Genomic DNA, 16,609 nt, shown 5'->3' with positions numbered 1-16,609 from the left:
TCCAGACCAGATGGCTTTACTGGTGAATTCTATTTAACATTTAAATAATTAACATCAATCTTTTTCAAAATCTTTCAAAATAAATAGAAGCAGAAATAACACTTCCTAAGTCATTCTATGACATCAGCATTATCTGTTACCAAAGCCATACAAAGACATCACAAGAAAAGAGACCATTTTTTTATGACACAGATGCAAAAATGTTTACAATATTAGCAAACCAAATCCAGAAAAATATAAAAAGAATTGTGGTCTATGGCCAAGTGAGATTTATCCCAAAAATGCAAGTTTGACTTAATATATGAAATAATTAATACGATACATCATCGTACATAATAGAGGACAAAATCCAAATGGCTATCTAGTAGATGCAGAAAAAAGATTTGACAAAATTTAACACTGATTAATGATTTAAATCTCCCAGCAAACCAGAGAAAAAACCAAAATTTCTCAACTTGATAAAGGGCATCTATGAGAAATCTTCAGCTAATATCACGCTAAATGGTTAAGAACTGAAAGCTGTGTTCCAAAGAAATCAAAGGCAACTGTATTTGATTTGATTCTGGGTTTCCTTCCCTTTATTATTGGTTTCCTATATATTTTTCTTTATTTCACTTTGTATAGCTTTTACTTTTCCCTCTGTTTTGAAACCATACTCAGCCATTTTTATGAGTATCCTGATTACTAGTGTTTTGAATTCTGCATCTGTTAGGTTAGCTATCTCTTCATCCCTTGGTTCTATTTTGGGGGTTTTGATCTGTTCTTTCATTTGGGCCATATGGCTTTGTCTTGATGCACCTATTACATTGTAAGGGGTGGAGCCTTAAGTATTCAACAGGGTGAGACAACCCACTCCTCTTGTGTTGTGTTGATGTATGTGGAGGAGGAGTCACAGAGGGAACAATGCCACTTGCTCAGCTCTTGTCCACTTTCAGTCACTTACCCTGCTACCATATTAGGCCCTTTTGGTGCTGATTTCTGGGTGGGTGAGTTTGTGTATGTTCTAGGACCCTGTGGGCCTCTAAACAAACTCTCCTGTGAGGCTGGGGGTTTCTACCACCACCACAACCCCCATTTATATGTACGACCCATGGACATGAACTAAGGGCAGGAATTCTAGTGAGAAGGGGCTGTAGGACAGAGGGGAATAAAAGGGAGAAAAAATTAGACAAGTATAATAGCATAATCAATACAATATACTTTTAAAAAGACAACTGGATTTAAAAGGAAGAAGTACACTCTATATTTTCGGGTAATACTAGGTTTGTTCAGAAAAAGTTCAGCCATTGTTAACATAACGAGAATAATTTGTGCGACAGCAATGTAATCTGGCAGCCAAGGAGAGTGGTCCAGAATACAAATGCATGAACAGTGACAACTTTGCTGCACTAGTCAGTGTGGACAGTAGACACCACTGCATGGTCATTGCATTAAAAATGACTGAGCAAGTAAAGCGATGAACTTGTATCAAATTTTGTGTTAAGCTTGAACATTCCTCTGTGGAAACTATTCAGATGATTCAGAAGGCTTTCAGGGATCATGTAATGAGTGCAGCACAAATAAAAGTGTGGCACAAATGCTTCAAAGATGGTCAAGAATCTGTTGAAAGTGATCCACATTCTGGAAGGCCTGCAACAAGCAGAACACCTGAGAACGTTGAATGTGAATGGGACGTAATCAATAATCAACAAAGATCAGTTACTGACAGTACAAGGACTACAGCTGATCTGGGGATTCCAAAAACTATTGTGTCAGAGATTATAATGCAAGATCTTGGCATGAAATGTGTCATGGCAAAATTTGTTTCATAGCTTCTGCTACCAGAGTGGAAGGAACATGGTGCTGCAGCTGCTAGTGACTTAATTCAGACCGTTGCCAATGAACCAGATTTCCTCAAGAATGTCATAACTAGAAATGAATCAGGGGGTTCATGTCCATGATCCAGAAATGAATGCTAAGTCATCCCAATGGAAGTCGTCTGGTCCTCCATGCCTAAAGAAGGAGCAGCAAAGTCAAAACAAGATCAAGACCATGTTAACAGTATTTTTTGATTAGGAATGTGTTGTCCATCATGAGTACACCCCTCTAGGCTGAACAGTTAATAAGGAGTACTACCTCAATGTACTCAACTACCCCAATGTTCTCAACTACCTTCATTGGTTGAGAGATGGAATAGAACAAAAAGAGCTACAGCTATAAGCAACTGGTGATTGGCAGCTTCATCACAAAAAAAGTGTCTGTCTGCTCATGCATTATATGCTATGCAGAATTTTTTTTGTGGAATATGAAATCATCCAGGTGACTCAGCTTCACTACAGCCAAGATTTGGCATTCTGGGATTTCTGGCTTTTTCCAAAACAAAAATCACCTTTGAAAAGAGAGAGATTTCAGACCATCAGTGAGATTCAGGAAAATATGACCGAGCAGCTGATGATGACTGGGAGAACTGTGTGAGGTCCCAGGGTGCCTACTTTGAAGGGAACTGAAGTGTCATGCTATGTAAAAATGTTTCTTGTATCCTGACTCTTCTTCAATAAATGCCTCTATTTTTCATAGCACATGACTGGATACCTTCTGGACAGGACTTATATATGATCCTATATGTAGTTCTTGTGCAATACACACACATGCACACACAATGCAAAAACTACTAGAACCACTATAAACAAGGTCACAGGATGCAAACACAATATACAAAACCTGTATTTCTATAAACAATTCTTTAAAAAAGTAAATTTAAGAAAATATTTCCATTCACAAAAAAAGGAACAGAATAAGATGGTTAGTTGAAAATTTAACAAAAGAAGTTCAGTTTTGTACAATCAAAGCAAAAACATTGCTGAATGTAATTAAAGAACATATCAATAAATAAAGAGAAATTCTGTGTTCCTTGATCAGAAGATTTAAGAACTTTGGTAAAAGCTACCATGACAATACTAAACTTTTTGTGAAAATGAAGAGACCTGGAAGAGTCAAAAACAATTTTGGAAGTAACAAAGTTTATTTACTATAAAGCTACCATATCAAGACAGTGTGATATTTGCATAAAAGTAGCTGTACAGATAGATCAGTTGAACAGAATTAAGTCCAGAAATAAACCTTGGTATTTATGGTCAATTGATTTTTAACAAAGGCATCAAGACAACTCAAAGAAAAAAAGGTAATCTTTTCAACAAATAGTTGTACCCGCAACATATACTAAAATTAAGTCAAAATGGATCATAGATATCAATGTAAGCACTAAAGGTATAAAATATCTAGTAGAAAACATAGGAGAAAATCTTCATGACCTTTTGTTAGGCACAGAGCTTCTAAATATGATGCCAAAAGCACAAGCCAAAAGACTCAAAAACTAATAAATTGGACTTCATCAAAGTTAGAGATTTTGTGCTTCAAAAGACACCATTAAGAAGATGAAAGGGCAGGCCACAGAGTGGGTGAAAATATCGGCAAATCATATATACAGGGTGGGACTAAAGTATATTTATGGAAAATAATACAATAATTAATAAATAATAATAGAGTAAACTGTGTTTTGTGTATTCACAGCTGTAAACCTACTTTTGCCATATATCCAAAATACATAAAGGACTCTTAATGCTTAATAATAAGACAATTCAGTTACAAAATGAGCAAAATGGCATATGACTGTCTAATAAGTATATTAAAAGTATTCAACATTATTAGTCATTGGAGAAATTAAAACCACACTCAGTTACCATTGCATAAGCACTAGAATGGCTATAATTAAATAGACAGACAATATCAAGTGTTGACGAGTATGTGATGAAACTGGAAAGTGCATCCTCATAAATTGCTGGTGGAAATGCACATCTGCTTTGCAAAATGCTTTGGCAATTTCTTAATTACACAAACTTACCAAAGGACTCAGAAATCCCACTCTCTTTTTTTAAAGGCATTTGTGAGCATTCAATAAACTTCCCTTCATGTGGCTTCAAGCTACCAGGACACGGGCCTCACCAACACCTGTCATCTTGTCCTCAGCTCTTCCACAGAAGAATTGGGCCTTCACGATGACAGGCTGCTTTGGGAGCATCCCCTTCCGCAGGACTTTGTAGTAGCCCAGTCTCAACAAAGTGATGACGGGGCAGCTCCAGTCTTGGGTTGGCTCACTAACCAAAGTCCACAGTGTATCAAGGTTGACAGTTGGGGCAGAAGCTCTGGATCCTCTTTAAGTGGTCATGCCTCATACCAACTTTCCCAAAGTAACCTAAGTGGTATTTGTCGGAGCTGATCCTGTGATGATGCAAGCCACCAGCATCGCCTCGACCCCTCAGGTGCTTCTTGTGCTTGCCGATGCGGCTGTGCCGTGGCTCACGTGGCCCCAAAGTCTCCGGGTCCTCATCAGCCTGGATGGCACGTTGGTGGCCAAGATGCAAGAGGGAAGGAAGCCTTTGCCAAAAATTCTACTCTTAACAATCCACACAAGAAATGAAAACATACGCACAAAGAGTTGTATGTAAATGTTCACAGAATCATTACCGTAAAGACTTCAAACTGTAACCAATCTAAGTGTTTACCAACCTGATGAATGGTTGACAGATAGATAGATAACTGGTGGTTGATAAATAAAATGTGGTATAGCCATACAGTGGCATATTATTCAACAATCAAAAGAAATTAAACAATGATACATGCTAAAGCATGAATGAACCTCAAAAACATGGTAGATGAAAGAAGCCAGAGTCACAGGGGTACATAGTGTGTGGTTCAATTTAAATGAAATGTACAAAAATGCACATTTATAAAAACAGAAATTAGATCAATAATTGTTGGGGCTAAGGATGAGTGAGTGGGGACTGACTACAGACAGGCTTCTGGAAAAGTTTTGGGGTGATGGAAAAGCTGTAAAATCAGTGGTGCTGGTGATTGCACAACTTTATACACTTGTTAAAAGTCACTGAATTGTGCACTTATTTATGGTATATTAACTATATCCCAGGAAAGTTTTTAAGTTGCTAGGGGGTGGAAGTTAGCCAAAAGAAAAAATATAAGATTTAGCGCTTCTTTAATCACATAGCCTGCTTGCTTACTTTTACAAAAAAGATTTTATTTATTTATTTATAGAGAGAGGGGAAGGAAAGTAGAAAAAGAGGGAGAGAACCACTGATCAGTGGAGGCCTCCAACTAGGGACCTGGCCTGCAACTCAGGCATGTGTCCTGATCAGGAACCGAACTGGTGACCTTCTGGCTCACAGGCTAGTCAGTGCTCAGTCCACTGAACCACACCAGCCAGGGCAGCTTGCTTGCTTTTACTGTAGCTCTTAATTATACTCTTTTCAAATCAGCTACCTTATTCTCTGACTTACGTTCCCCACCAGAAATGTAAATAGAAGCATAATTGATTAAATTGGTAACGATTCAGGTCATTATTCCGCATTCTTTAGGTCTTGTGTTGTTCCATTTATTCATGCACTCATTGGTTGACTCCTGTACATGCCCTGATGGAACCTGCAACCTTGCCATATGGGGATGATGCTACCTGGCCAGGACCTTCAGCATTAGGCTGTAGGTGGAGTGTATCTGTCTTGGACAACTGACATCTCAAGCACCTGGCACTGAAACCAGAGCAGAAATCAGGAAGAGCCAGGAAACTAAAGAAAACAAAGATGCACACTATGCAATTCCTAGGAGGTATGCTTCAAGGAACTGTTCAATACACCCTAAGAGCCCAGTGTGAGAATCTCACTGTGATGACTATTAGTGCATCTGCCCGTCTGCTCAGGTCAGGGAAGGGATAGCAGCCTAGAGGAGAAAAAACAGACAGAGGATTGGAGGAAGTGAAGAGAGAGTACAAACTGTTAGGGGATAACCTTGCTACCAGCAATTTCTATTATTCCAAAACAGTGCCCAACTGATGAACTGCTAGATACATGTGAGGGCCATCTGTATTATCAGATAAACTGAAAACATTTGGTTCACAGCCCTAAAACAGTGACTCCTAGAGACTCAAGATCACATTTCATAGCCTTCGGGAAAACCAGAAAAGAAAAGATTGGGCAGTTGTCCAAAGAGGAAATGCCTTCTGCCAAACCAGGTTGCCGAAGCTTCCTCCCTACACAACCTACCTGGCGAGAGTGGGGTGTGAGGCAGGCTCCTCCTCCGCAGCCTCCCCATCAGACAAAGGGTCTTATTCGTGAATCAAAGTTTACTTCAACAGTGTGACAGGCTGGGACAGGTTCTCATCTCATCCGTATTTTTCCCCATAAAAGTCAGAGAATAAAATTTGGTGCTAGCTCCACGAGTGCATGTGGATGTTTACGTGGTTTGAGAAGAAAAAGGAAGGGAAAAATTGGAGGTCATCCTCAGAGAAGATAGTGTTTCTTGAAGGCCCAAAGGAGAAGTGCTTTTAGGCACTTATCTTTCATTTAGCCCTTCCAGCAACATTATAAACTGGGTATTATTACACCTCCCTTAAAGATAAGATACTGAAGCTCAAAATCTTTCCTACCTATCAAATAGGTAACATTACACATTATATACAGGTAAGAACTTAAGGCTCAAAATCCTGAGTGATCAATGTTACATATTTACTGAGCAGCAGAGCTGGAATTGAACTTCACGTCCATATGAGCCCTGAGCACCTCCCCCACCCCTGCATCTCCCTGGCCTTTCCGTTACACCACACTGTCCATTCAAGTTTGGAATTGTTAAAAAAAAAATGCTGGGCCTTTCAGCCCCAGCACTCTGATGTTTTGTTTCTGGATGATAATAAAGCAACCAAAAGTCCACCTGGGAATTCTTTTCTCCCCTGGGGCCAGAAGCCTAGAAAAACACCATCAAACCCCTGACGCTTCACTAACAATCACAGCTATAAAGGCTGGAGTCATTGCTGAGAGGATATTATTAACAAATGGCTTAAGAAAAACCTTAAGAGGTTTGCAGCCACCCACACCATTTGTAAAATCTCAGGGAAGAAACCTGATCCAGAAAATCGCTGGGAAGAAACAAGCCCCAGTGTCAGAAATATAAAAGGAGGAGGATCATTGTCTTTAGACAACTTGTTTTATCACGAACAATAAAAGTGTTCCAGTTGATCCAACAAAAAATAACCCAAAACAAGGCTATTTTTAAAAAGGCATTTATAGGACTGCAGGCTTCATTTCCTTTGCCTTTAGATCTTTCGCCTCTCATTCTGAGCAGCAGATGCTGTCGTGTAAGGAAGACCACCTGCTTTCCAGGGCATCACTACAACAAATAGCTTTGAGGCAGAGAGTAGAAAGATCACAGGATGAAAAGGAAAGAATTAGAAAGGGGGAAATGGGAAATTAAGAAATTGGCTTAATGCGCATCTTCTGAATTATTCAACTGCTAAAAAGCTGACAGATTTCTTTCAACACTTGACTGTCTCACTCTGTGTCTACCTCCATGTCCCATTTTTTAAGGACCTACTTGAAGAGAAGGCTGTGCATATGCACGGCCTTGTTCTGTGACATATTTGTCTTTCTTTGTAAAGTGGAGGCGTACAAAATTTATAGAACATGGGTATTAATTAAACGGTGTTTTAGTCTAGGGAAATTGCTCAGCTTTAAAATGACTCCCAAGGGTGAATCTTTTGGTAAAAGATATATTCTCCATGAAGTTAAAATTGTACACATTTACTCACTCACTCCATTTACTTCCCCACACCAAAATAACTTAGAAAGTATTTTTGAGTTCCAAAGTTTCTGAAGATGTCATAAACTCTTACTTGAAGCAATAGGTATGACTTGAGTCACTTGAAATTATCATCTCAAAGGCTAATCATTTTGAAAGAACTGAGCTCCCACATGCCAAGGAAAATAAGACATTAAGGAAATTATTCATATATTTCCAACCAAATTGACACACTCACCTGAAACACACCAGTAATTAAAGTAGTAGCAGGAAAACAGAGTTTGGAAGATCATAAAATGATCTGTTTTAGCTGTATTTTCTACATATTGAAGGCTTTTCTTTCATTAAATATGCAAATGTTATTTTAAATTTTAACTGGCTTTAAGATCTTTAACAAATATACATTGCTTTGTCTTCTTCAACAGTGTTTATTTAGTTATAATTTACTCTATTGATGCTTTCAAAGAATCTCAGAGAACTACTAAACTATACTCAAAAGCAATTTGAACTCTTTTTGATCCCAGGATGTTCATATCAAATACCAGTGACAGTAAGATGCTATAATAAGGTAATGCCCTTGGGAAGGGAGCATAATTGGTCCTCTCACTCTGTGGTGGTCATATACTCTCCTCTGATATTGTTTTCATCCCACTGTGTGTTTTCATTTTTTTAAATTTTATTTTAATTGCTGTTCAAGTACAGTTTTCTACCTTTTCTCCATCCCAGCCCACTCCCTAGCCCTCCCCACCTCCCTCTCATTTCCACCCCCCACCTTGTTTTAGTCCATGTGTCCTTTATACTTGTTCTTGCAAACCCTTCCCCTTTTCCCGTGAAATTCCCTCCCATCTCCCCTCTGGTCACTGTCGGCCTGTTCTCAATTTCAGTGTCTTTGGTTATATTTTGCTTGTTTGTTTGTTTTGTTGACTAGGTTCCTGTTAAAGGTGAGATCATATGGTATTTGTCTATCACTGCCTGGCTTATTTCACTTAGCAAATGCTTTCCAGTTCCATCCACGCTGTTGCAAAGAGTAGGAGCTCCTTCTTTCTTTCTGCTGCATAGAATTCCGTTGTGTTAATGTGTGTTTTTAGAGTTGCTCTGTTCCTTCCCTTGCTGCCAGACAATCACCTTTTGCTCATGTCACAGGGCTTCCTCTGAGAGTCTCCTCCTTCTTGAAAAAGATTACTTATAATATTCCACAAGCTTGGAAACCAAATGACCCATTAGGATAAAAAGGCACTCAGTCAGGGCTCAAGAGAAGATCTTCTAGGCACAATACACATGTCATAGCTTTTCTAATACGTAGCCCAGCAACCACAAAGAAACAAAACCAAAAACCAAAAACAGGTTGGAATAGCTTTCTCTAAGACTACTGATGACAGATGAAATTCAGGGCACAATATTTAGGACAGACTTATACTAAAAAATTATTTGTTATTTATCTGATTTCAAATTTAACAAGACATTCTATATTTTCATTTATTAAGTATGTCACCTGTAAGAGGTGCTGCTTCCCTGCATCTGCTTGCTCTAGCCACCAGGCTATATTGATTGTGATGGTTGAGTAGATTTGACCCCAACCAGATGGCTCTCAAGGAATTCTTTAACTCTAGATAGTATGGCAACAAAAACATTCATTGATAGATAACTAGAATAAAATTCTCTGTAAAGAACCACATACATTTTTCTATGCAGTTGACATGTACACAAACTTATCAATAAATTGAAAAGATCACCCACCAGAGTCTGGTATCGATCCTCAGCTTCTTTTTGTGACGTAACGTGTCTCCTGCATCCTGAAGGAAGAGCCTCTGAGTTAGGCTGGATTTTTATTCCTAGTTTTGCTGATGTTTTTGTACCTATGTTGTCTGTATTTGGTCATTATAAAAATGTGAAGCTAGTTAAAAAGTATTCTTAGTTTCTGTTAATGTAATTGTTTAAATTGACTTCAATAAACACAGCTTCAAATATTGATTTTTCTGGGGTCTTTAGCCTCCTGGGAACTACTCTGCAAAATCACCTTTAGAATTCACATTTTTACCTTCTATAGCTTGTTTTGGCTTCAATCTGAGACACTGCCAACACATACAAGTTAATGGTCTAAACCTTTTGGCAAGGAAATTCTTGTATGACCCAACCTTCCAGTGTAATAACATTGACATCCCTCCCCTCTACTGCTACACACTCAGCCCAGTCAGAGTCACTAAAAATCTCAAACGCTGATGTTGGTGGCCAATTTAAACTTTCTTTTTTGTTATTGAATTCATTCCAGGTAAAATGGTTGTCTCAGTAATTGAGATCTGGATATATAAGATGTTTCAGCATTGGAGCAGACCAAATAAATTAGAATAATTCTCTACTTCAAAACGTAAAATATAGATGAGGCCATCATTTCCTTGGTACTTCTGACAAAATATAGAATATAAACTAATCATAAGGAAAAGACAAATCCAACTTGAGGAACATTCTACAGAATAATTGTCCTATACTTTTCAAAGGTGTCAAGATCAAGAAAGAAAATCTTAACAACTCTTCCAGACTGAAGACTTAAGAAACATGACAATAAATATGTTGTGTAACCCTTGGTTAACCTGATCAGAAGTAGATACAAGGAATTTTATTAGGATAATTGATGAAATTTGAGTATAGGTGGTAGATTAAATAATAATATTGCATCAAGTTTAATTTTTCTGATTTTAATAACTGAACTATGGTTATTTAAGAGAATGATCTTATCTAAGAAATATATAGTTCAATTTTTAGGGATAGAGGGCATAATATGGCCAACTTATTCTTGATATACACATGTAAGGAGAGAAAATAATAAAGCAAACTGGGGCAATGTTTAAACAATTGGTGAATCTGGGTACAGGGTATGCAAGAGTTCTTTATACTATTCTTGAAATTTTCTGTATATTCATTGTTTAACGAAAGTGCAAAAGTAAGGTACATAACATTCATTTTACTAATAGCTAACATAAGACCTTTTAAAAATGTCAAAAATAATCCTATATGCAATTGTACTATTAAATAAGATGTCATTTGACATTTCATAGTACTAAAATAATTGTAATAATACTATATGTAATTGTACCATCAAAGTAAAATGTCACTTGATCACTAAAAAATAATCATTAAAAAATAATCATAAACCTAGTGATTCTGACATGTCCATGAAGGAAGAACTTCCTCTTAACTACAGGCTCAATAAAAAAGCCATTACTAAAAAAAAATCCTTAATATTAAAATAGGATGAGTTAGTTGTTTAGGGCAGCTAAATACGAGATATAGGATAGAAAAAATGTGTAATGACGAATTCCATCTGATGATACTATACCCCAAATTGCTTGGCACTTACATTATTCTCATTCCAAAAAGTAACAATTCAGTTCACAGGTGTTGTGGGGAAACAGTATATTAAATAGCTATATTGGTGTCCTTCATAATGATGAAATCCAAATCAAATTATAGAGATCCAAAGTCTTCTTGAAAAATTTTTATATCTAACTATCTTTTAAAAACACCTGAGTTTGTGGGCTTTCCAGTTTCCAGTTCATATAAGGAACTTGACAGTCACCACTTCATTCTAACAAGTAAGAAAGATGAACAGACTGAGAAAGCAACTGCTCCTCTTGGATCCTTAAGAGAGAGACAAAGAGAAACCGCTGGGCCTGAGCCTGGAGAGACAGACAGATGAATACAGGGAGTCACAACTTGCCTGGGTTAGAAATTTAATGAGTCCAAACTTCTGATTGGAAATCACTTTAACAGAAACTGCTGCAGGAAGAGTTCAGGTGTAGGAAAATAAAATGTCATTGACAAATTACTGGGAGCTTAGTGTGCACAACTTGGAGAGCTAAAAAATTTTAAGAGGGACTAGTAATTGTCCCCCTGCCCCCTTTATTTTTGTAAGATGTACTGCTAGGAACTCAAAAAGTATTCATTGTGAAAACAAAAATCATCTAAATGCAGACAGCATACCGTCTACTTTAACATAACTTTATTATGCCACCATCTAAATTAACATTATTTCATGATCCCAGGAAAATCTTGTCCAGGATGATAAAAGTTGCAAATAGCTCTTTTTTTAATTTCAAGACTTCCTTTATGAAGCCATTTAAATAAACATTATGCTGTCCAATTTTTCAATAGATAGCATCAAGAAGCTGAAACAATTGCTTACTCTCCATGATTCTCTGAGCACATTCCTCTCCATTTTTGCCTGGTTGTGTCCACTAATGCTGAATTATTATATCATGATTGTTGTCCAGTCCTAACCAAGTGTGCACATTGAAAGACTTGACTTAAATCAGACTCCAAAACTCTATAAATATCCTGATTTTGCCGTCTTCCCTCTGAAATGCACTGAAACTCTCTCAAGAGAGTGGTTGGAATTATACAAGTGTTTGCTCTGTAACTATTACCTTTACCAGGGTAAAAAATAAACTCAGCTTTGTCTCATTAACAGGTTGTTTTGATGATATTTTCAGGAAGCCATCATCACATATTTGATTGAGTTTGTAAATGAAGCAAAGAAACCACAGGCAGCATATTCAGGTTAGAGAGTCAGTGTGCTTTGGCACCACACAGCATTCCTGCTAACAGCTTAAGCACCCAGTACTTTGCAAAGAATAACAGAGAGGCAAAGATTTTCATATAAATCAATTTATAAATGTCTGATACTTAGAGATTCTGCTTTATGCAAGATCAGATAAGAGTGTCTAAGAATAAATCCTCAGAACAAGGTATTAATGGTTCTCGGCAATTCTCTGAAAAATTACAAATAGACCTTCAAAACAACACTGCTTAGCCACTAAGCTTCAAGCTTTCTAAGAAAAGATGTACTCTCAGCATGTCTGGACAAATATGCTTCATGGCCAACAAGTTTTCCAATGCCTCAACAATGCTGACCCTGAGAAACTGGACTTCCTTTCATCAGAAGAGGCAGAGGATCCAAAGTTTCTAACTATTGATCACCATGATCATTACCATCAACAATACCTCAGGATAAAACAACAGTGCTATGGGTGGACTTTTGGGGATCTTAGGATGGAGTGGATGTATTTTGTGTGTGAGATGGATGTGAATCTTTGAGGGCAGTGGACTGTGGTAGATGAAGATTGGAACACAAACAAATACTGATCCAGTAAATTATTCTGTTTTATTCATTAAGAATCTAGATCAGAGAAAAACAAATTGAGTTATCTAGACTTAAGAAACAAGCCAGTCAGTGGAGGTCTGGGATCAAAATCCAGGTCTCAACAATTCTTGTTTAAAGCTCTACCCACTGTATCCTAATGCAATCAATATTTGCTCCTCAGAAAACACATAATGAGCTCAGTATTAGAATTCAGATTTAGATGTTATTGGTGTCAATAATTTCCAGCAGGAGCTTATAACACAGGTCCTCACAGATGCTGGTGCTTTCCCTTCATACCCTCAGGGCAGCTTCTGTCTTCCAGTACTATCAATTAAACACTGATATTGTGTTCTTATTGTCTTGTATGTGTGTTTAAAAACTGACATTGCCTCATTGCTCAATGCACAGTATTATTTAAAAGGTTCATGTTCTTGGCATTTAATCATGGAGTCCAATAATTTATTATTCACTTCATTCAGGACCATTTATTGGTTGGGTTGGCAGTTGTTTTGCAGCTACAATTTGGCAGTCCTGATTAAGTCGTGCCCAGCAGCCTCATAAAAATAAAAGGAAAGAAAGAAGGATGTAAGGAAGGAAGGAAGGAAGGAAGGAATGAAGGAACAAAGGAACAAAGAAAGAAAACCTCTATCTTTATTTTTTGTCCTTTCATTCAGACCTTTTTCTGGTAGAAGCCATAGGTCAGTATAGATCAAGTTTTTATTCAATATTCTGACCCTCTACTCCCAGTAGGAATTTAGTAAGATAATGGTTTTCTCTAATATTTTATATTGCAAATAATGTTTTTATTTTTTTCTTCTCTTTGCCTTCTCCTAGAAATCAGAATTTCTACTGCAATGGACAAAATCCTAGGGCAGAAACTAGACTTCTAATATAGCTCCAACTCTTTCTCTTTCAACTTATACAGTTTTAGGAAGTTGTTCTGGGCCTTGGTTGTGTCTAAGAAATAAGAGGTAATTATTAAGTTCCATGCAGCTCTAAAATTCTATGATTCTTTATTGAACCAAATCAAAATGATACTCAGTATATTTTTATTTTTATTTTATTTTATTTATCTTTAGAGGGAAAGGGAAGGAGAGTGGGAGAGAAATACCAATGTATGGTTGCTTCTCATGCACCCCCTGCTGGGAACTGGCCTGCAACCCAGGCATGTGCCCTCACTGGGAATTGAACCACGATCCTCTGATTTGCAGGCCTGTGCTCAATTCACTGAGCTATACCAGCCAGGGCAATACTCAATATCTTTTTATGAAACATTATTTTGTGTCACTAGTTTGGTATTACCACATTTATTACTTTTTAATAGCTTGGAAACAACTCACATTAACTATACTAGTAAGTAGAAATAAAATTGGGAACAGAAATAGTGATAAAACTCCCATCTAATGAGCACTTAGTACATGCCTAGTTCCATGCTAAAGTTTTACACCTTTTATTTAATCTTCAGGTCAGTGCTCTGATATGATTATTAGTTCCATTTTTCAGATGAGGAACTCTAGGCTTTGAATGGGTAGGTGACCTCCCCAAGGTCACACTGCTCACTTAGCAGCAGAGCTCAAACTGGAACCTTCACCCCAGATGCCAAAGACCGTACTTCAAGCTTCAGATTTCCCACCACCAGCTGCCCCTTTACTTGTGTGATGGCCAATCAAACCCAATGCTGTTAGACTTGGCAGTGGGGCTAGGGGTTACCCAAAAGGCCATGTAAACTGTAGTTCATACCCTCCATCCCATATCCTCTTTGAAGCACACTGATGGGAGATTTAATGGCTTTGAATGAGGGATCACTTCATTCTGCTTTCAAGCATTCTACTTCTCGGGGTCTCTGCTTCTCTTCACAGCATTCCCCATGGCTTTAAGAATCCAGGGAATTAGAGACTTCTGAAAAGATGGAGGCGTAGGTGGAAACACCGTGCCTTCTCCCACAACCAAGTTTGAATACAACAAAGGTTTAGTAAACAGAGACACAGCCAAAGAACAGAAAATTGAACTATACAGAAGTCCGACAACAACAAACCTTTCAACCAGGACGGTAAGAGGGGCGGAACCAGCAGCGGAGCAGGGTCAGGCAGGAAAGATCCCCCGACCCAGGCTCGCAGGCAGCTGGAGTAGCAGCGCAGACCCAGTGAGGGTACAAGGCAGACTGACCTCCGTCACACATTCTCGAGCAGATAAACCAGCAGAGTGAGCAGTGAGATGGACCGCACAGGCCCCAGCGGGCAAACCCAGCGGTGGAGGGTTGACCGAAGTGGCACATTCACGCGCAGTGGGATGGAACACTTGGGCCCCGGCAACAGTGGCAGCTGCAGCGGCGGCGGGAGGCAGCAGATGGGACCACCATCGCTCCTCTTTGACCCTGCCCCATGTACAGCGTCACAACCCAGGTGAGTTGCCCCGCTCTGGTGAACACCTAAGACTCCACTCCTCATACGTAACAGGCACAAACAGTCCAAAATATGACTCAAGAAGAACTCAAAGCCCCAGAGCTGATAACTCTAAGCGACCAGGAAATAGCAAACCTCTTGGATGCACAGTTCAAAATACTGGTGATCAGGATGCTCACAGAACTGGTTGATTTGAGTCACAAATTAGAGGAATGTATGAAGGCTAAACTAATTGAAATGAAGGGAAATGCACAGGAAATCAATAGTGATGGAAAGGAAACTGGGACTCAAATCAATGGAGTGGACCAGAAGGAAGAACAAAACATCCAACCAGGAAAGAATGAAGAAACAAGAATTCAAAAAAATGAGGAGAGGCTTAGGAACCTCCAGGACATCTTTAAACGTTCCAACATCCGAATTATAGGGGTACCAGAAGGGGAAAAGAAACAGCCACGAGTGGAAAACTTATTTGAACAAATAATAAAGGAGAACTTCCCCAGTCTGGCAAAGGAAATAGACTTCCAGGAAATCCAGGAAGCACAGAGAGTCCCAAAGAAGTTGGACCCAACAAGGAACACACCAAGACACATCATCATTACATTAGCCAAGATTAAAATGAAGGAGAGAATCCTAGAAGCAGCAAGAGATAAGGGGACAGTCACCTACAAAGGAGTTCCCATCAGACTGTCAGCTGATTTCTCAAAAGAGACCTTACAGGCAAGAAGGGGCTGGAAAGAAGTATTCCAAGTCATGAAATCCAAAGACCTACAGCCAAGATTGCTTTATCCAGCAAAGCTTTCATTTAGAATGGAAGGACAGATAAAGTGCTTCTCAGATAAAGTCAAGTTCAAGGAGTTCATCATTACCAAGCCCTTATTATATGAAATATTAAAGGGACTTATATAAGAAAAAGAAGATGAAAAATATGAACAGTGAAAGGACAGCAAACTCACAGTTATTAACAACCACACCTAAAACAAAAGCAAACCAAGAGGACAGCTAGATCAGGAACAGACCATAGAAATGAAGAACACATGGAGGGTTAGCAACAGGGAAGTGGGAGGAGGAGAAGGTACAGAAAATAGCATAGACAGTAGGTAGAAAATAGATGGAGGGGGCAAGAATAGTAGGGGAAATATAGAATCTAAAGAACTTGAGACACGTGGTCATAAACTAAAGGGGGGGAATGGTGGGGGAGGGGGTGTGCAGGGTAGAGGGGAATGAAGGGGGAAATAGAACAACTGTAATGGTATAATCAATAATATATATATATAAAAGAATCCAGGGAATTAGAAGGTAGATCTCCTTCTGGAAAATCTGAAAGACCAATTGCACCACTGCAATTCCGAAATATACCCCATTACCAATAGAGAACTGCTGGCAGAAATTGACCTATATTTTTCCTATTTAAAAAAATTATTGTAAAATTAGTATGTGCCAAATAAAAGTTTAA

General features: G+C 38.4%; 1 pseudogene; it reads right to left on the bottom strand.

The window, feature by feature from the left end:
- Positions 1–3,955: 3,955 nt before the first annotated feature.
- On the bottom strand, positions 3,956–4,462 carry LOC118998035 (60S ribosomal protein L27a-like; annotated as a pseudogene).
- Between the last annotated feature and the right edge of the window lie 12,147 nt (positions 4,463–16,609).

The sequence above is a fragment of the Sturnira hondurensis genome, unplaced genomic scaffold, assembly GCF_014824575.4.
Source record: "Sturnira hondurensis isolate 20B ecotype Veracruz unplaced genomic scaffold, ASM1482457v3 Scaffold0013559, whole genome shotgun sequence".
NCBI classification, from domain to species: domain Eukaryota; kingdom Metazoa; phylum Chordata; class Mammalia; order Chiroptera; family Phyllostomidae; genus Sturnira; species Sturnira hondurensis.
The sequence above is the reverse complement of the archived record's forward strand: the minus strand, read 5'-3'. Positions and strand labels throughout refer to the sequence as shown.